This window comes from Cryptotermes secundus, unplaced genomic scaffold, assembly GCF_002891405.2.
Source record: "Cryptotermes secundus unplaced genomic scaffold, Csec_1.0 scaffold99, whole genome shotgun sequence".
NCBI classification, from domain to species: domain Eukaryota; kingdom Metazoa; phylum Arthropoda; class Insecta; order Blattodea; family Kalotermitidae; genus Cryptotermes; species Cryptotermes secundus.
The window spans coordinates 2,094,624-2,115,806 of NW_019725842.1; the positions used below are offsets into that span (position 1 = coordinate 2,094,624).

The 21,183-nt window shown below is 41.2% G+C and overlaps 1 protein-coding gene across 2 annotated transcripts in view; it reads right to left on the bottom strand.

Annotated features, from left to right (window-relative positions):
- The window catches only part of LOC111863616 (titin), a 277,080-nt gene that overhangs the window by 83,118 nt on the left and 172,779 nt on the right, over nucleotides 1-21,183 (bottom strand). The window lies entirely within an intron of this gene.

Here is a 21,183-nt window from a genome sequence, read left to right on the forward strand (position 1 = left end):
ATAGGGACAAGTGGAGGGCTCTTGTGAACATGGTAATGAACCTTCGGATTCCATAAAATGCTGGGAAATTCTTCAGTAGATGCAGAATTGGCGGCTCCTCCAGAAGGGCTCAGCTCCATGAGTAAGTAAGTAAATAAAATATTTCTAAGCGGTCCATGTGTTGGATATACTCGTATGCTTCAGCTGAGTCTGAAGCGCCCATAGCTAGTTCATCTGTCTGTAATATTTCTGTTCAAACTGAAAATAATATTATTTCATTATTTTAGCAAGTGCATTATATTCTTTTGGCTATTCTTTTGGTGCCTGAGTTGATTTCTAGTGCGTTTGCTTATCATGAATGTGGCTTCTACGCCTGGTATGTTAGTGTACATGTTTTCTATGTCGAACGAGCATATTCTCGTGTGTTTGCTAATATTTATGGGGTTTCGGTTCGTGATTATTTGTGTCGTGTTTAGTATATTGTATGTGTATGTCACATGCTGGTGATTATATTGTTTTTGTTATACATTTCTCTAATTCGCACGCGAGTACCTTCCTCTAGTTTATTATTCTTATGATGGGCGTGTTAGGTTCGTGTATGTGTACCTCCATACGTTTTCTTTTGTATGGTGTTGTTACTTTATTTTACATTTTTGTTTCATATTAATTTGTTAGTGCAATTTTTCCTTTTACTATAGAAATAAACTTGCAAAACAACTGGAAAAAATGACAGCAACCGAACTCCTCTTATATTGTTTTTTTTTTTCATTCGCATGGTGGGGGGTGGAGTCCAACTGGGTCCATTCAGCATGGCGGCCACTGATTGGCCTATTGTAGCCTGCCCCGGGTGATTATCATGATGGCGAATTTGGTGGAATGAAGACTGGCAGGGGAAACCCAAGTACTCGCATAAAAACCCGCCCCATCGCCATTTTGTCCACCACAAATCCCACTTGACCAGACTCGGGATGGAACCCGGGCCGCCGCGGTGGGAAGCCAGCGACTAACCGCTTGAGCTATGGCGCGGCCCTTATATTGGTTTAGAACGAAATTAGTTAGAAACAATAGAGCATAATCCTGGTTGGGAACCCAGAGCCAGAGAAGTCATATGGGGACACTAACGTATATATTAGTATCAAATTAAAACGTTCGTTGAGAGAGAAGCCGTGAAAGGTGGAACATGGCTGATCAGACTCAGCATTTATCTCAAAACGTAGTTCTGTGAATATATTCATGATCTTTCATGTTCCTTAAAGCAGGGAATTCTCTGGCGGTCTGTATAACTGTCACGCCCTGCATAAATTAGTCAGTTCTTGTGATCTCCAATGCTGCATATTAGTCGGTGTTTCTTGATTTCAACACTCGTTACTTCCATTGTGTTCTTGTGTTTTCAGGCTTCGTTGGTACTACGGCCTCTCCTTTCATAGAGTTTACTTCTAAATTGCTATTTAGATTTCTGTGGGATCTCTTGGATGCCAAGCGGATTATGACACTGTTTAATATCACAGAACAACGCAAAACAAGAGCGGGATGTTGAATTCCAATAGAGGACACAAATTTTCGGGATATGTGACTTGTGAATTTGCATACGTACATTGTTTCAAAGGTACTAGAAGTGCATACATCACATGGCATAACGAAGAGTTATTTGTCACTGAACTTCTCTCTGTGCAATAACCTTGCAATGGCGCTGGGTGAGATTATAAATATTCACGCACTGACTACACGTTGTACTAGTTTGCGGATCTGGCAACAGTAGTCTTACACTTGCCAGGAGTCTTTTTCATGAAAAATGTTTACTTAGAAGAGTTTCTAGAAGTTTATACATTTTTATTTGGTTCATAATTTGACTGGGTTATAAATGAGAATGAGAAAAAGAGCCTATCGTTATCGAACACTGTCCCTTTAGAAACAGTTATGAAACTTCATTTAAAGGAAGCAGTCTTCTGGGATTTGGCACCGTGTATAAGTGGTGTTAACCGACGTTTCGGAGGAACGTATCGCCTCCATCTTCNTTTAGTTAACTAAAAGCGGCACCATTCTGAATGGACCAAAATCTGTGGGTGTCTCAGAGACTGAAGCTATTGGCATTAAGTGTCTTTGCCATACCAGTGTAACTCGACATGTATTCTGAATAACAAACTCAAGTAAATTCACTCCATGGATCAGAGTCCTCCTTGAGAAGCCAGTATTCGTTCATCATTTCCTTCTTATAGAATTCAAAAGTTAACTGTTGTGGTTATAAGAGCTCGCCACTGGACACAATCCTAAGCCAGGTGAAGCCAGCCCACACACACTCGTATTCCTTATTTTAAGATATTCTTCCAATTTAAATTCTAAGCTTCCCTTTTGTCAATATTACACATGTAATCCGAAATGAAAATTACTCCGACGCTATGGCATAAGTTTCATGCATCTTTGTAAGTGTTCCATCTCCTTCAAGTGCCCATATATAAACGTTTGCTAAGTTTAATTACATACTTGGTAAAATATATTATTAATATTATTCGTAGTTCACATTTCTCGGGTAAGCAGTTGTAGACATTGTGTAAGAGATATTTCTCGATCTTGTGGATGCTTCGGGCTAATAATCTGTCGTAAAATAATTCGCTTGTAATTTTCACCAATTATTAGGGTGACAAAATGTAGGACGGTGAAACGGACAACTCATGTAACATGCATGTGAAGTGTGAGAAATATTTCAGTAGGGGAACTTATACAGAAGCGACATAAGCATGGATGGAGTGATGATACTGAACTAATTTTGTATAAAAAATCATTTGGCATATATTGGAGATCAGTTACAGGATCCTCTAAAAATGGTATTGAATTGTCTGGATGCATAAAAGAGGCAAATTTTCTGCCTAGTTGAAGGAATAGTGGCTTTCCAAGATTTAATTATCTGTATAGAGCGATTATGGTATTACAATAGGACCAGCACTATTTATTGTCCTTACTGTTGACACAATTATGGAATTAATAAGAAAAGTGTTTCACTACATTCAACTGTATAATTGATGAATAATAAAACCCAAAAATACAAGGTGGGACAATTTAATTTCCAGAATGGCCGCAGCGTGCCGCTCGGGTGTTGAACCAGGCAAACAAATGTACCCAAGCACGTTTGGACATGTTCTAACTTGCGTTTACATGAGCCACAGGCCAAATGAATTCTTCGTTCCCAAGCAGCAGAGGAAGTGGTATACTATTGGCAGAAAAATGAGTGACAGGAGTCTGGAGCAGGGGATGAACGTAAGTTTTGTGTGAAGATTGGTAATAGTGCTAGTGAAACGTTAATCCTATTAACGCTATGAAGAAATCGACTGCTTTTAATGGCACAGGCAGATGAAGGGACGGCGAGATGTGCAAGATGACCAAAGAAATGGGCAGCCAAAAACGCAAAAGACATATGCAAATGTTGTCAGAGTACGAAACTTGGTGCGCTAAGATCGAGAATTAGGTGTGAGGCTAATAGTAGAAGAATTCAGTATGAACAGGTAAATAGTACGACAGATTATTACGGATAATTTCGGAATGAGAAAAGTTTCCGCGAAGATGGGGACTCGAATCTTGACAGTTGACCAGAAACAATGTCGGCTTCACATGTCATCTGATCTTTCACACACTGTAGAGGTGTTTGATAGGTTAATTACCGGTGATGAATCGTGGTATTTTCAGTAGACCTGGAAACAAAACGCCACAGAATGCAGTGGAAAACACAGAACTGACCTTTGCTAAAATAAAGCACGCATGTCTCGCTCGCAGTTTCAAGACCTTGATGTGTGTTTCTTCGATCACAAGGGGATGGTTCACTACGAATCCATTACACAAGAGAAATTGTGAATCAACAGTGTTATTTGGAAGTGCTGACAAGGTTACGTAATCTGTTTGGAGGAAAAACCCGAACTGTGGCCTGACAAGTGAATTCTTCACTATGACAAATCCCCTGCGCATGATGCGTTAAGAATTCGCGAGTTCCTGGCTAAGAAATACATTACAAAAATGGATCATCTACCTTATTCACCTGACTTAGCCCCCTACGATTACTGGCTCTTTCCAAAATTAAAAAAAAAAACGCCCTGAAGGGACAAAGCTTTACTGACATTCCTGACGTCCAACGCAACGTGACAAAGTTATTGCGAGAATTTCAAGACTCTTTTCGGCAGTGGCACCATGGTCTCACGAAGTTCATAGCTTCACAAGGAGAGTATTTCGAAGGCGACAGAAGCCGCTAGTGCATAGGTAAGCAAATTTTGCTTTCAAAGGGCCATTCCGGTAATTAAATTGTAGCACTTTGTATGCATGGCATATGTAAACACACTTATCTTGGTTCAAAACACAAATGTGTTTCCTTGTTTGTTCACGTTTTAATATAATATTAGTTAATAATTTTTGTAGCAATAGTTAAGACAATTATTGTTTATTTGTCTTTTTAAATAACTGAATTTAATTAATTTTCATTTTAAAGTAGCTTGTATACTGACAAAATTACAGAAACTCTTACATGTACATTGCTTTGTAACCCTCTTTAATTATAATTACTCGTTCTTTGCACAAAGGGGACAGAGTAAGGGAATGGAGGTCTAAAATACATCCGTCTTCCATCCCAGTCCACCCTCATGTTTGCTCTCCGAAACCACAGAACACATTTCGATTAAATGTGGTATTGTAGGTCTATATTAAACTTTGTTCGGTTCGTTTCGTTCCAACAGAAATTCTAGTTCACGTAAAGCCCGGAATGAAATCACTGAATGTTTTAAAATACTTCTCAAAGTGCAGCAAATTACAACCCCACGTGAAATAAAGAACAGGTATTTGAAATATTCCAATAAAACCTACTGAACTCAAAATGGGAAAAGTTGTTGTTTTCAGTATCATTATTGAATTTGGAGCATAAGAATTACTGAAAAAACCATGTTCGTGTGTTATGAAATGGATTAACTCTTATATACACATATATATTGGTGTTTGCTTGGAAGGCATAGGGATTCAGTAGTAAGTACTAATTGAATATTTCAGTATATTTGTTATACACATATTCGATCAAACTTGCTGTGGCTGAGTAGAACCGAAACTCAAAGGATGTGAGATGGTAGCTAATATAGTATTAAGAGCTGAGTCAGCAACTCTAAGCCTCGTGGACTTCCTGTACAGCAGGTTTAGAGAGGCATGTAGCGGTGAGAGCAAAGTCCACCTCACATGAAATTGCAGAACGAAGATGGTTATCTTAAGAAGAGAAAACGAGACAGGGAATAATTATCCGATTGTAATTTCTGTTACAATGGGCCTTGGGGGAAATAGTTGTTACTTTCAGGATTGATCAGAGAGGAAGTAAAGGACACTGCTTTGGTAGAAACCAGTTCAGATAGACCAAAAACGAGATCCATCTTCCAGGGGGTAGCCGATACCCTAAGTGGCCTAGACGAGAGCTGGCTGACCACAGGCCTCCACAGTGACGAGCAGAAACATGGTGTCCTCGTATTTTCCAACATTTTGTAAGCAGAGATGTGTTTTGGTCACAGCCAGGTTTGGTAAGTTAAATAAGTAAGAGAGGTACTTACAATCCTACCAGATTGAGTTAGATCAGCTATGTTATTCTTTTAATAATGTAAATACATGTTATTGTGTGTTGTTTGGTTAGAACAGAGAAAGGTATTTTTATTGATTCGGGAAGGGGCTCCAATAGGGATGACTCTTCGAGCAGGTACCCTATACCGCACCCCTCCTGGCATCATAACTCGTGCATTCCCACAAAAATACACCTACGTTAGTAATTTTAAATTTCTACAAAGACACCAGCATTTATTTTAATATAGGCCCACTACACTGGACATAATAATGTGTATTAAGCGATAATTCTGTGTACAGGTATGAGATAAATTTTTTTGCGGAAAATGTGGACACTGCAACACAGACTGAAGCATAGCTAACTGTATTGTTCATTACTGTCATCCATTATTTCTATCTTCTATTTCTATCAACTCCGAGCGCTAGCATACCTAACGACGGAATGGTATGCGCTAGTCTTTCATATATAGATTCCATTGTAATTAAATTCCTGAATTTACGGAATGATTTCTCGACATCAAAATAAGCGAAGAGAATTGTCCACAGAAACATGTATCATAGGAACTTCTTTTTTTTCCTGATGAGGTGGGACTAAGTCCCTTGTACTGCAGCCACTTCTGGCCTTTTGTACCAGCCACAGATGATAGGTGACGTTGATTGTGGAGCTATTGATGGAATGAAGATTGGCAGGGGAAACCGAAGTACTCTGAGAAAACCTGCCCCAGCGTCACTTTGTCTACCACAAATCCCACTTGACCTGACCCCGGAATCGAACCCGGGTCGCCGCGTTGGGAAGCCAGCGACTAACCGCTTGATCTATGGCGTAGCATCTCACGGGAACCTTACTAAGAAATATAAAGTTATTCTAGTTTCAACTTTCGTGATAACAACATTCCTTTGTTCAACGGATCCTATATAAGCAGAAACAATGCTACAAGCTGGAAAGTCGCGGGTTCAAGTCCCGATGAGTCATTGGATTTTTTCAGTTGACCTAATTCTTCCAGCCGCACTAGGCCCGGAGGTTTACTCAGCCTCTAACAGAAATGAGTACCAGGAATTAATTAAATAACTTTCCTGGGGTGTAAAGCGCGGCCGGCGCGTAAGGCTTAAAACCTTACCGCCATCTTTGTGCCGATTATCTAGATAGTATGGGACCCTCAACGTCTCACAACCCTATGGGCCTTCACGGCCTAATACACGGATACATTACTTACTTACTTATTAATGACCTTCTAATTTATGCTTTCCTGTAAGAGATATTTTAAATGGCCACTTCAGAGAAAAATGTCGAGTCTGCGTTGAAATGAATCTCGGAAACATTCGAATATATCGCGAATTCCTTACTTCACTTGCAGTTTTTTTATTAGAGGTTACAGTTCCTCTCTAATATCGATTATAATGACACAGGCTTTGGATTTCAGACATTTACACATGAGAAATCGCGAAGAATCAATTCTGTTGAGCTTGTAAGCCAGGATCATTTTTGGGCAGCCAACGACGCATTTCAGAAGTTTAATGTTTTGGAGCACCAGTGTGTTCAAAGAGCAGATGAAGACGCGTATTGAAGGCAGCATCTTGCCACAGTCTACTTAGGGTGTTCGAGGAAAATTAAGGTAATCATGGACAAAGACTGATCCCTGTAAAATGATAGATTCTGTAAGGCAGTCACCTAAAATTCCATCCAACAAATTGGTGGAAAACTGTCGTCTCTGAAGTTGATATCGAATCGCATGAGGACTTTCATCTGACCACATATGTTCATTGCGTATTTTGGTGATCTCATTCCTGGTGAAGTAAGATTCCTACGTGAGTAAAACCTCTTCAATAGAGGCAGGGCCTTCGGTCGTCTGCTGCAACATCACGTGAGAGACAGCACTTCCTGTAGGTGCTACGAGTTACGTAGACTGAAGGGAACAAGCGTACAACTCTTCTTCTTGTAACGTAAACTGCACAGAAGCACGGAGGCATCTGTACGAGCCAGAAGATGTCTGGTACCGAGAGTAGGCTTTCTTTCAACAACTTCGAGACGATCTGATCTCCATTCATACATTACACACAAAACGGGAACTTCCAGAACCCCATCGCATTCCTTGAAATGATTTCGTCTCTCGCAGTCAGAGTTCAACTGAAAGGAAGGAACAAAAATTTGGCACTCTCTGAGTAGGGCATTTATCTACTAGCAGCATCTATCGTTGTAATCTCCTGGCAAAAGATGCATGTGGGATACTTCAGCAAGTGAATAGCCTCTTTCCATGTTGGATCGACAAGCAACGTGTTTTCCCAAGTTTGGACTGCATCAGAATGAAGCCACATGTAACACGTATTAGTGTTTCTTTGCGTAATCTACAGTACTACATTATAGCAAGATTGTCAGATAAGCCGGTCACGGTATCCGAGCGGTCTAAGATATGCATTATCTTCGCTCGCTCGGAAGCCGGTACTGTGAGTTCGAATCCCACTAAGGGCGTTAATGTTTAGTGTTTGTGTGAATATATATGCGTTTTTCTGTCTTTGTGTACAGGTAGAAGCCTTGCGACTAGCTGATCACCCGCCCCAGGAGTTCTAGCGACTGTCTAAGATCTAGTAAACCGAAGTAAATGGGAGAGTTTCATGGGGGTAGGCCAAGGCCCAAATTGGGGCTGTAGCGCCGAAGGTAAAAAAGGAGTAGCATATACAGTATACATCAATAAGAAGTTCGTCATCAAATGGATCTCTAGGATCGTCATGTGGATCTAAGGGAAATTAAGCAGCATAAGACTGGCAGATACTACAACATCGGAAAAATGACAAATTAATAGAACTATGGATACAACGCGGCAAATCTAAATGTATGTGGTAGAGTAATATCAAGATTAATGAGGGTTCAGACTGCATTCACAGGGTTCAAGATAGAGATTCGATGGTGGACTCGTATAAACACTAAAATAATCCTTTGGATCCCATGAATGAAGTGTCATTTGTGGTACTAATCAATTCCGAAGAATGGTCCTGTTCCAAAGATTTAGTTAACCTGCCTGAAGTCTTGCTTTTCGCGTTATTAATCTGCTCTCCTTTCATTGCAATTAACTGCTAAGCGCCTACAGTTGCTGCCTCATACTTTATAATATCGGTCATGATTCTAGCTGTCCTATGTTTTGAGTGGAACAATCTTAATTTCTGTCAAGACACTAAATATCCAACCTGCGAATTTTTGTGGTATTTATCTGTCTCTCGAGATGAGTGCTTCGATTTTACCTTAAATTAAACATTGGCTTCATTCACTGTCCCTCATAATTTCTCGCTACGTAACCGTTCCACTCCTAACTGAAACAATGCCTTTAAATAACCAAAGAAATAATGAATCAGTCACTGTTCTACAAACTTCTTCCCAAATGTTCTATACTGTGCTACCATACACAACTCTTATCTTGTCTTTATTCAGTTTTAAGCTTAAACTTCAGTGTACTTTAAAGTCATCGGATTTAAGAAAGTTATTTCCCCACTGTCAGGAATCACTTAAGATCTTGATGTCGGAATACATAGCCCGACATTATTTCATCGTATCATCACTGCACCATTTTCTTTGTGTGCCTTGTAGCTGCCAAAACACAACTAAATTCTGGTCTCACAGTAGGCATTGTTTCTCCAACGCGAACGCTCTACACCGCTTCTAAACTCGACATCAGACTCAAACTAATCGTTCTTTCCTTGCTACGAAATTCTGCAGAAATCTACATTTCCCGAAACGTCTCGTGCATTGAAGAGGGATAAGGTATTCTACTCTCCTGGAAGATGTGAGAAGATGAGGAAGGTCTGGAATTTTCAGTGAGTAAGAGGAGCAGGCTCGTTGGCATGTACTCCACCTCGCCAACGCCCAGTCAGCGTGATGCTACGTAGCTATTTCGCAATTTTTGTTTCAACATTTTACAAATGTATATTCTAGAAAATGTAGGAAATGTTGTAAGTAACTCCTCCTTCCCTATCTACGCCATAAAAACTCCAGAATAATAAAGATATCTCATTCGTCGAAACAGACTTGAATAACAGCAAACCAAAATTTCTAAATGAATGTGGCGCCGTGTTGTCTCATACAGACGTTTCGGAGAAAAGTAATGTCCCTATACAAGGTCGAAGAGTGTGCTGAGTGAACAAACAAGCGTACAGCAAGCAAAATGGCTTCTTCCTCTTCTTTATTCGCGCGTTTCCTTCCATCCTTTTTTTTTCTCTTTGTCGCCTTCTGTCTTTTTATGTTTGTTGGTTTCAATTTCCCATCCTTCTTTCTTTCTTTTTATTGTTCTTCCTTCTTCTGCCACCATCTTCCTTTCCTCCCTTCTGCAGCAGTCCAAATCTGAATTTAGATTTTAATTACCTTGCATTACTTCGACTTAATTTTAATAAACTACTTTCTTTTGAAGAAAACAGTCTTCTGGGATTTGGCACCATGTATATGTGGTGTTAACCGACGTTTCGGAGGAACGTATCGCATCCATCTTCAGACTGGTTCTCACGGTCTCTTCGCCTGCGGATTTCTTATAATTTTCCTTCTATCCTGAAGATGGAGGCGATACGTTCTTCCGAAACGTCGGTTAACACCACATATACACGGTGCCAAATCCCATAAGACTGCTTTCTTCATAGTCACCGCCGCGAAAATCTCAGATCTTACATAGTTCCTTTTGGATTAAATAACTTGATAGAACGGACATTAATTTAAATTGTAGAGAGTGTTAGACTTTTAGACTTAAGGAAGACTCATAACAAGTCTTGCATTTAGTTGTAGGGCCAGTAAACCGCAGAGAAAACCGAATCTGGGAGACTCTGTTATAAGGTCGGCCTTCCTTTTCGAATACTAAACTCTGACTTCTGTTGAAGTCATAAATTTTTGTGGAGCGTTTCCTGGACTCGAGCTAGTTCTAAATTTAATTACCGGAGTTGAGGCCTCCTAGGCTGAAGAAGATTCTGCCGTCCTATTAGCTTTTTGAGACAAACCAATTCTATCTGAAAATGTAAGTCTTTCATTCACGGATTGGAATTTAGCAAAGCCGCTTATTTTGGGCTTGACTGGCTTCAGATGCTATGCAAGCTTCAGTGCCTCAATTCGGAAGTGACCGAGCACCGCTTCGATTATAAATAATAAATCTCCCATTTATTACTAATTCAGCCCTTCGGAACAGCTTTTTCGACGAAACAAACTTACAGAAACCATAATCTGGCATATACACGTATATAAGGAATTAAATTCATATATATTCCGAAGCATGGAAGTATAAATATTGTGATGTGACGCCTGAAAGCCGGAATAGTGCATTGTTAGACAACGGCTCGTTAGGCACGTTTCCGTAGCAAAGGATATAGGCTTGTGGGAAAATCTGACAGTTGCTGCGAAATTAACACACGTTTCCTCAGCAACGGATAGACACAGAATGATAGAGGAACTGTTGGAGGCGATGACTTATATTCGGTCCTTCCCAAAGTTATAAAGGGGGAACACGTAATTGATTCATTGATTCTTCGTTCGCCATTCGTTCTCCGTGATTCGTAAGTCATTCGTAAATCAGAACCAAGTCGGTCACAGGAGAAGAGAAGACACTCGTAGTCCAGTAAGAAATGGAGTGAATCTGAGGCAGTCATTGATTCTGAACTGTTGTAATTGATTGTAATTAAGAGTGATTGCAAAATTATCTGTCAATAAATCCAATCATCCATCATTATTAGTCACGGAACCTCGGACATGTTATAATATTTACTTCTTACTTACTTCCTCATGTAAAGAGTAAACTTGTGTTTCGCGCAGTAACATCATAGTGTTGAACATCTTCAGACCAAGCGATAAGGCGTTTTCTGTTTGTGTGAGGGGAACACTGAAGACGCCTTAAGTTACCCTTTTTATACACGCCCGAGAGAGAATCCCGCGTCCACGTTATCCGAACTAAATCACATTAAACCTCACCTTTGAAGCAGGACCAATAAAATTTGTACAGATGTCCCCTTATATTTAAGTTCAGGAGCGGCTGCAGCAAACTTACGTGGCGACTGAAGCCAATTAAGGACATTTACACATTCAGACGTGTATTATTGACTACAGAAGGGATTCCGATTGGTCAATAGATTAATTCAACACTCACAAGTAGTACGTACAAGTAATTCTAACACTTTGAAGATTATAAATAAAGCCTTGAACATCTGCTTGCACTAGTCGTTGATAGGTAACAGATCTCAACAATGATTAGGCCTTTACATTGTTTTCACTATCCGCTTCCTGGCAACGGATTTTGAAACAGGAACGATCACTTCAAATCACTGCGAAGTCTTCTTCAACCCAATTCTCCGATGCAAATTCTCTCTCTCTCAAATTCGCATTGCAACTGGAATCTCCTGGTCCGAATTCTCAACTCCGTGTGCCGTTGTATTCCCATTCCCTTGCCACTCTAGTTTCTTGAAACTGGATTCCTTCTATAGACGTGGCACGGACACGCATTGCAGAAAACACGTATTACGTGATAGCTATGCAGCCACTCCATTGGCGCGCTGACTGATGCCTAGCAACGGTCTCAGCATTGTACTACAGAAAGCACGTCACGTGATCGCTACCCCTCTCTTCTTGTGTGACGTCACTGCGTATGCGCAAGCTGCATGTATACAAAGAAAACACTGCTGCTGTGTTGTGGACCGCTTATGTTGCGGGTGTTGCCTAGCAATGGATTTACCTGTCACATTATATTTCATTCTTCATTGCTCCATTATATAAGTTGCCTCCTTAACTGAATTATGAGATGACCATAAATCAAAGCTAACAGATTGCGGACTATTTCACATGTGCATGTGTGTGGTAGAACTGATCGTATTATTAGGATACGTAGGCAGAAGGTATTAGGCATCATGATTAAAATTCTTGTTAGAACATAATCGATGCAAAGCTAAAAAAATCTTCATACATGGAAATCAACTGTTTGTAGCCTAAAAAATGTATCGTTGAAATGTAGTTAAAAATTTTAAATGTGCAAGTCAGGTCTAACAATATAACCTGATGATTAATTAATTTTATTTATTTATTTTTTTTTTTTTGCAACGATGCGCCGTGTAATGCGGCACAATTTCATTTCATCCAGACATCCCAGAGGATAATACACTTCATAGTCACTGGCGTGAAGGTCTGGGCCTCAACATGTCTTGTTTAGTGACTCCCATGTGACTTTTGCCGTTCAAAACACGTACTTCAGTAAAATTTTCAATTTTCTGGATATTAAATCATTTCAATGAAAAGGAAGAAATATTACCTGTAAGATAAATTAGGCAACGAAAATTATTCATATTATCGTAATGTTATTAAAAAGAATGGTCATTAGATATTCTCTACGGATTCACGAATTATTTCCTCTGCCCTATTTTCAGAATACTTTCTGACAGTTTATTGTTATTGCGAAGTCTCACTGTAATTCTGTTAGTCAACCAGGCAAAAGAAAAAAATTTTTATTGATTTTTAACTTTACTATTATTTACCACGGAATATCGAAGAAGTTTTAGAGTAAAGCAATTATTAAATTATCTTCAAAAATTTCCCTAGAATTTCAGTCCTAAGTAAACTGCTGATATATTGAATATTTTCTATCAATTCCACCCTGTTTATGAAAGTTAGAAACAAACCCGTCTTCTTTATTAACAGCACGATGCACTTTCACTTTGGATGAGACGAAGTTGTGAAAGTAAACTTTCTCTGACACAAAACACACATTTTGAGTTTTAGTTTCTTATTTCCATTTATATTGCGAAGTTTGTGGACTTGAAGAGTTAAAATTTCATTATAGCGGAATATTATCAACCCTGCCTTCCACCTTTCTATTCCTTATTAATTAAGAAACAAGTTTAAAAATTTTAATTTAATATCGTTAAGGCGTTTTTCTACTTACAGGTAAAGATCCGCAGTTCGAGCTTATATGAAATTCGTAAAATTCACTTCTTCACGAAACAACGGAATTTCCAACAACTTCTTTCGCAAATTGCCTTTTAGCGGATGTTATACGAGGACTCGGGCATGCACAGCCTCATTGGAACGATATAAGCAACAGAAAGTGAACTTACGAAAGAAGAAGTAAGATGAAGATGGGGGGAAACTGAATAATTTAGACCTTCATAATGGGTATATTTTGCTAAATATTGTTTATTTATTCATTTACGATGTAGACAGGACAGATTACGTACAGTGTATGAGTTCTTGTATATAATGAATAAGAGAGGATGCAGAAGAAAGCAAACGTAACGCAATTTAAGGTATTTTCGTGGAGGAATTGAGAAGAAAACACGAAAAACTCAGTCAACAGTTGTCTCGAGCGAGATTATAAACGGACACTTCGAGAATATACATCAGATGCGTCACTCCTTAAATAAGGTGAGGTGAGGTAAATTGCGGTGTGGTGAGGTGAGGTGACGTGAAGTGACATGACGTGACTTGGTATGACTTTACGTGACTTGTCGTGATTACGCGTGACTTGGCCTCATTTGACTTGAATTGGCGTGACTTGACGTTACTTGGCGTGACATGACGTCATTAAGCGTGACTTGGCGTGATTTGACGTGACTTGATGTGATAATGCGTGACTTGGAGTGATTTGACGTTACAAAGCGTGACATTACGTGGCCTGACCTAACTCGACGTGAGGCGAAGTGAGACCTGGCGAAGCTAGGCTAGGTTAGGTTAGGTTAGGGTACGTCAAGTTAGGTAAGGTTAGGTTAGCTTACGTCAAGTTACGTTAGGTTAGGTTATTTTAAGCTACGTTAGATTAGGGTAGGTTAGTTTTGCGCAGTAGACATGTGGGCATCAATCTGTAACAGCCGTACACGTCACTTCTCTTAAATTAGGTGAATTGAGGTGAATTGCAGTGTGGTGAGGTGAGGTGACGTGAACTGACATGACGTGACTTGGCGTGACTTTGCGTGACTTGTGATTACGCGTGACTTGGCTTGATTTGACTTGAATTGGCGTCATTTGACGTTACTAGGCGTGGCATGACGTCATTACGCGTGACTTGGCGTGATTTGACGTGACTTGATGTGATAATGCGTGACTCGGAATGATTTGACGTTACAAAGCGCGACTTTGCGTGGCCTGACCTAAATTGACGTGAGCCGAAGTGAGACCAGGCGAGGCGAGGCGAGGCAAGGCTAGGCTAGGTTAGATTAGGTTAAGTGAAGTCAGGTTAGGTTACGTCAAGTTAGATTTGGTTAGGTTAGGTTACGTCACGTCAAGTTAGGTTAGGTTATTTTAAATTAGGTTAGGTTAGGGTAGGTTAGTTTTACGCAGTAGACAATTGCGCATGAATCAGTAACTGAGCGATAAACGTCCTTTCTCTTAAATTAGGTGAATTGTAGTGAAATGCGGTGTTGTGAGGTGAGGTGACGTGAAGTGACATGACGTGACTTTGCGTGACTTGTAGTAATTACGCGTGACTTGGCTTCATTTGACTTGAATTGGCGTGACTTGATGTTACTTGGCGTAACATGACGTTATTAAGTGTGACTTGGCATCATTTGACGTGACTTGATGTGATAATGGGTGACTTGGAGTGATTTGACGTTACCTTACGTGGCCTGACCTAACTTGACGTGAGGCGAATTGAGACCTGTCGAGGCTAGGCTAAGTTAGGTTAGGTTACGTCAAGTTAGGTTAGGTTAGTTTAGGTTAAGTTATGTCAAGTTAGGTTAGGTTATTTTAAGTTAGGTTAGGTTAGGGTAGGTTAGTTTTGCGCAGTAGACATGAGCGCATCAATCATTAACTGAGCGGTACACGTCCCTTTTCTTAAATTTGGTGAGGCGAGGTGAATTGCGGTGTGGTGAGGTGAGGTGACGTGAAGTGTCATGACGTGACTTGGCGTGACTTTGCGTGAGTGTCGTGATTACCCGTGACTTGCCTTGATTTGACATGAATTGGTGTGAGTTGACGTTACTTGGCGTAACATGACGTCATTACGCGTGACTTGGCGTGAATTGACGTGACTTGATGTGATAATGCCTGAGTTGGAGTAATTTGACGTTACAAAGCGTGACTTTACGTGGCCTGACCTAACTTGACGTGAGGCGAAGTGAGAACTGGCGATTCTATTCTAGGTTAAGTTATGTTACGTCAAGTTAGGTTAGGTTACATGAAGTTAGGTTAGGTTAGGTTAGATTAGGTTTGGTTACATCATGTTAGGTTAGGTTAGGTTATTTTAAGTTACGTTAGATTAAAGTAGGTTAGATTTGCGCAGTAGACATGTGCGCATCAATCAGTAACTGAGCCGTAACGTCCCTTCTCTTAAATTAGGTGAATTGAGGTGAATTGCAGTGTGGTGAGGTGAGGTGACGTGAACTGACATGACGTGACTTGGCGTGACTTGGCGTGACTTGTCGTGATTACGCGTGACTTGGCTTGATTTGACTTCAATTGGCGTGATTTGACGTTACTTGGCGTGGCATGACGTCATTACGCGTGACTTGGCGTGATTTGACGTGACTTGATGTGATAATGCGTGACTTGGAATGATTTGACGTTACAAAGCGTGACTTTACGTGGCCTGACTTAACTTGACGTGAGGCGAAGTGAGACCAGGCGAGGCGAGGCTAGGCTAGGTTAGGTTAGGTTAGGTTAGGTTAGGTTATGTTACGACAAGTTAGGTTAGGTTACGTCAAGTTAGGTTAGGTTAGGTTACGTCACGTCAAGTTAGGTTAGGTTATTTTAAGTTAGGTTAGGGTAGGTTAGTTTTGCGCAGTAGACAATTGCGCATCAATCAGTAACTGAGCAGTACACGTCCCTTCTCTTAAATTATGTGAATTGAGGTAAATTACGGTGTGTTGAGGTGACATGACGTGAAGTGACATGACGTGACTTCGCGTGACTTTGCGTGACTTGTCGTGATTACGCGTGACTTGGGTTGATTTGACTTGAACTGGCGTGACTTGACGTTACTTGTCGTGGTATGACGCCATTACACGTGACATGTCGTGATTTGACGTGACTTGATGTGATAATGCGTGACTTGGAGTGATTTAACGTTACAAAGCGTGACTTTACGTGGCCTGACCTAACTTGACGTGAGGCGAAGCGAGGTCTGGCGAAGCTAGGCTAGGTTAGGTTAGGTTACGTCAAGTTAAGGTAGGTTAGGTTACGTCAAGCTACTTTAGGTTAGGTTAGGTTACGTCAAGTTAGGATAGGTTAGGGTAGGGTAGGTTAGTTTTGCGCAGTAGACATGTGCGCATCAATCAGTAACTGAGCGGTACACGTCCAATTTCTTAAATTAGGTGAATTGAAGTGAATTGCGGTGTGGTGAGTTGAGGTGACGTGTACTGACATGACGTGACTTGGCGTGACTTTGCGTGACTTGTCGTGATAACCCGTAACTTGGCGTGATTTGACTTGATTTGGCGTGAGTTGACGTTACTTGGCGTGATATGACGTCATTACGCGTGACTTGGCGTGATTTTACGTAACTTGATGTGATAATGCGTGACTTGGAGTGATTTGACTTTTCAAAGCGTGACTATACGTGGCCTGACCTAACTTGAAGTGAGGCGAAGCGAGATATTGCGAAGCTAGGCTAAGTTAGGTTACGTTACGTCAAGTTAAGATAGGTTAGGTTACGTTAAGTTACGTTAGGTTAGGTTAGGTTAGGTTACGTCAAGTCAGGTTAGGTTAGGGTAGGTTTTGCGCAGTATACCATTGCGCATCAATCAGTAACTGAGCGGTACACGCCCCTTTTCTTTAATTAGGTGAATTGAGGTGAATTGCGGTGTGGTGACGTGAGGTGACGTCAACTGACATGACGTGACTTGGTGTCACTTTGCGTGATTACGCGTGACTTGGCCTGATATTACATGAATTTGCGTGAGTTTACGTTACTTGGCGTGACATGACGTCATTACGCGAGACTCCGTGACTTGACGTGACTTGATGTGATAAAGCGTGTCAGAGAGTGATTTGACGTTACAAAGCGTGACTTTACGTGGCATGACCTAACTTGACGTGAGGCGAAGTGAGAATTGGCGAGGCTAGGTTACGTCAAGTTAGGTTACGTCAAGTTAGGTTACGTCAAGTTAGGTTAGGTTTGGTTAGGTTACGTCAAGTTAGTTTAGGTTAGGTTATTTTAAGTTAGGTTAGGTTAGGTTAGGGTAGGTTAGTTTTGCGCAGTAGACATTTGCGCATCAATCAGTAACTGAGCGGCACACGCCCCTTTCCTTAAATTAGGTGAATTGCGGTGTGGTGAGGTGAGGTGATGTGAACTGACATGACGTGACTTGGCGAGACTTTGCGTGACTTGCCGTGATTACGCGTGACTTGGCTTGACTTGACTTGAATTGGCGTGACTTGACGTTACTTGGCGTGACATGACGTCATTACGCGTGACTAGGCGTGATTTGGCGTGACTTGATGTGATAATGCGTGACTTGGAGTGATTTGACATTACAAGGCGTGACTTCACGTGGCCTGACCTTACTTGACGTGAGGCGAAGTGAGAATTGGCGAGGCTAGGCTAGGTTCTGTTAGGTTACGTCAGGTTAGGTTAGGTTACGTCAAGTTAGGTTAGGTTAGGTTAGGTTATTTTAAGTTAGGTTAGGGTAGGTTAGTTTTGCGCAGTAGACATGTGCGCAAAAATCAGTATCTGAGCGGTACACGTCCCTTCTCTTAAATTAGGTGAATTGAGGTGAATTTCGGTGTGGTGAGGTGACGTGAAATGACATGACGTGACTTGGCGTGACTTTGCGTGACTTGTGATTACGCTTGACTTGGCCTGATTTGACTTGAATTGGCGTGAGTTGACGTTACTTGGAGTGACATGACGTCATCACGCGTAACTTGGCGTGATTTGACGTGACTTGATGTGATAATGCGTGACTTGGAGTGATTTAACATTACAAAGCGTGACTTTACGTGGCGTGACTTAATTTGACGTGAGGCGAAGTGACGCCTGGCGAAGCTAGGGTAGGTTAGGTTAGGTAAGGTTACGTTAAGTTAGGTTACGTTAGGTTACGTCAAGATAGGTTAGGTTAGGTTACGTCAAGTTAGGTTAGATTAGGTTACGTCAAGTTAGGATAGGTTAGGTTATTTTAAATTAGGTAAGGGTATGTTAGTTTTGCGCAATAGACATGTGCGCATCAATTAGTAACTGAGCCGTACACGTCCCTTCTCTTAAATTAGGTGAATTGAGGTGAACTGCAGTGTGGTGAGGTAAGGTGACGTAACTGACATGACGTGACTTGGCGTGACTTTGCGTGATTACGCGTGACTTGGCTTGATTTGACTTGAATTAGCGCGATTTGACGTTATTTGGCGTTACATGACGTCATTACGCGTGACTAGGCGTGATTTTACGTGACTTGATGTGATAATGCGTGACTTGGAGTGATTTGACGTTACAAAGCGTGACTATACGTGGCCTGACCTAACTTGACGTGAGGCGAAATGAGTCCAGGCGAGGCGAGCCTAAGCTATGTTAGGTAAGGTTAGGTTATGTTACGTCAAGTTAGGTTAGGTTAGGTTACGTCAAGTTAGGTTATGTTAGGTTAGGTTACGTCACGTCAACTTAGGTTAGGTTATTTTAAGTTAGGTTAGGGTAAGTTAGTTTTGCGCAGTAGATAATTGCGCATCAATCAGTAACTGAGCGGTACACGTCCCTTCTCTTAAATTATGTGAATTGAGGTGAATTACGGTGTGGTGAGGTGAGGTGACGTGAAGTGACATGACGTGACTTGGCGTGACTTTGCGTGACTTGTCGTGATTACGCGTGACTTGGCTTGATTTGACTTGAATTGGCGTGAGTTTACGTTACTTGCCGTGACATCATGTCATTACGCGTGACTATGCGTGATTTGACGTTACTTGATGTGATAATGCGTGACTTGGAGTGATTTGACGTTACAAAGCGTGACTTCACGTGGCCTGACCTTACTTGACGTGAGGCGAAGTGACAATTGGCGAGGCTAGGCTAGGTTCTGTTAGGTTACGTCAAGTTAGGTTAGGTTAGGTTACGTCAAGTTAGGTTAGGTTAGGTTACGTCAAGTTAGGTTAGGTTAGGTTATTTTAAGTTAGGTTAGGTTAGGGTAGGTTAGTTTTGCGTAGTAGACATGTGCGCAACAATCAGTATCTGAGCGGTACACGTCCCTTCTCTTAAATTAGGTGAATTGAGGTGAATTGCGGTGTGGCTAGGAGAAGTGACTTAAATGACATGACGTGACTTGGCGTGACTTGTGATTACGCGTAACTTGGCTTGATTTGAATTGAATTGGCGTGAATTGACGTTACTTGGCGTGACATGACGTCATTACGCGTGAGTTGGCGTGATTTGACGTGACTTGATGTGATAATGCGTGACTTGGAGTGATTTAACTTTACAAAGCGTGACTTTACGTGGCCTGACCTAACTTGACGTGAGGCGAAGTGAGACCTGGCGAAGCTATGCTGGGTTAGGTTAGGTTAAGTCAAGTTAGGTTAGGTTCGGTTACGTTAAGTTATGTTAGGTTAGGTTAGGTTACGTCAAGTTAGGTTAGGTTAGGTTACGTCAAGTTAGGTTAGGTTAGGTTACGTCAAGTTAGGTTAGGTTAGGTTATTTTAAGTTAGGTTAGGTTAGGGTAGGTTAGTTTTGCGTAGTAGACATGTGCGCAACAATCAGTATCTGAGCGGTACACGTCCCTTCTCTTAAATTAGGTGAATTGAGGTGAATTGCGGTGTGGCTAGGAGAAGTGACTTAAATGACATGACGTGACTTGGCGTGACTTGTGATTACGCGTAACTTGGCTTGATTTGAATTGAATTGGCGTGAATTGACGTTACTTGGCGTGACATGACGTCATCACGCGTGAGTTGGCGTGATTTGACGTGACTTGATGTGATAATGCGTGACTTGGAGTGATTTAACTTTACAAAGCGTGACTTTACGTGGCCTGACCTAACTTGACGTGAGGCGAAGTGAGACCTGGCGAAGCTATGCTGGGTTAGGTTAGGTTAAGTCAAGTTAGGTTAGGTTCGGTTACGTTAAGTTATGTTAGGTTAGGTTAGGTTACGTCAAGTTAGGATAGGTTAGGTTATTTTAAGTTAGGTTAGGTTAGTGTATGTTAGTTTTGCGCAATAGACATGTGCGCATCAATTAGTACCTGAGCCGTACACGTCCCTTCTCTTAAATTAGGTGAATTGAGGTGAACTGCAGTGTGGTGAGGTGAGGTGACGTAACTGACATGACGTGACTTGGCGTGACTTTGTTAGACTAGGCGTGATTACGCGTGACTTGGCTTGATTTGACTTCAATTAGCGTGTTTTGACGTTTCTTGGCGTGGCATGACGTCATTACGCGTGACTTGGCGTAATTTGACGTGACTTGATGTGATAATGCGTGACTTGGAATGATTTGACGTTACAAAGCGTGACTTTACGTGGCCTGACTTAACTTGACGTGAGGCGAAGTGAGACCAGGCGAGGCGAGGCTAGGCTAGGTTAGGTTAGGTTATGTTACAAGTTAGGTTAGGTTACGTCAAGTTAGGTTAGGTTAGGTTACGTCACGTCAAGTTAGGTTAGGTTATTTTAAGTTAGGTTAGGGTAGGTTAGTTTTGCGCAGTAGACAATTGCGCATCAATCAGTAACTGAGCAGTACACGTCCCTTCTCTTAAATTATGTGAATTGAGGTAAATTACGGTGTG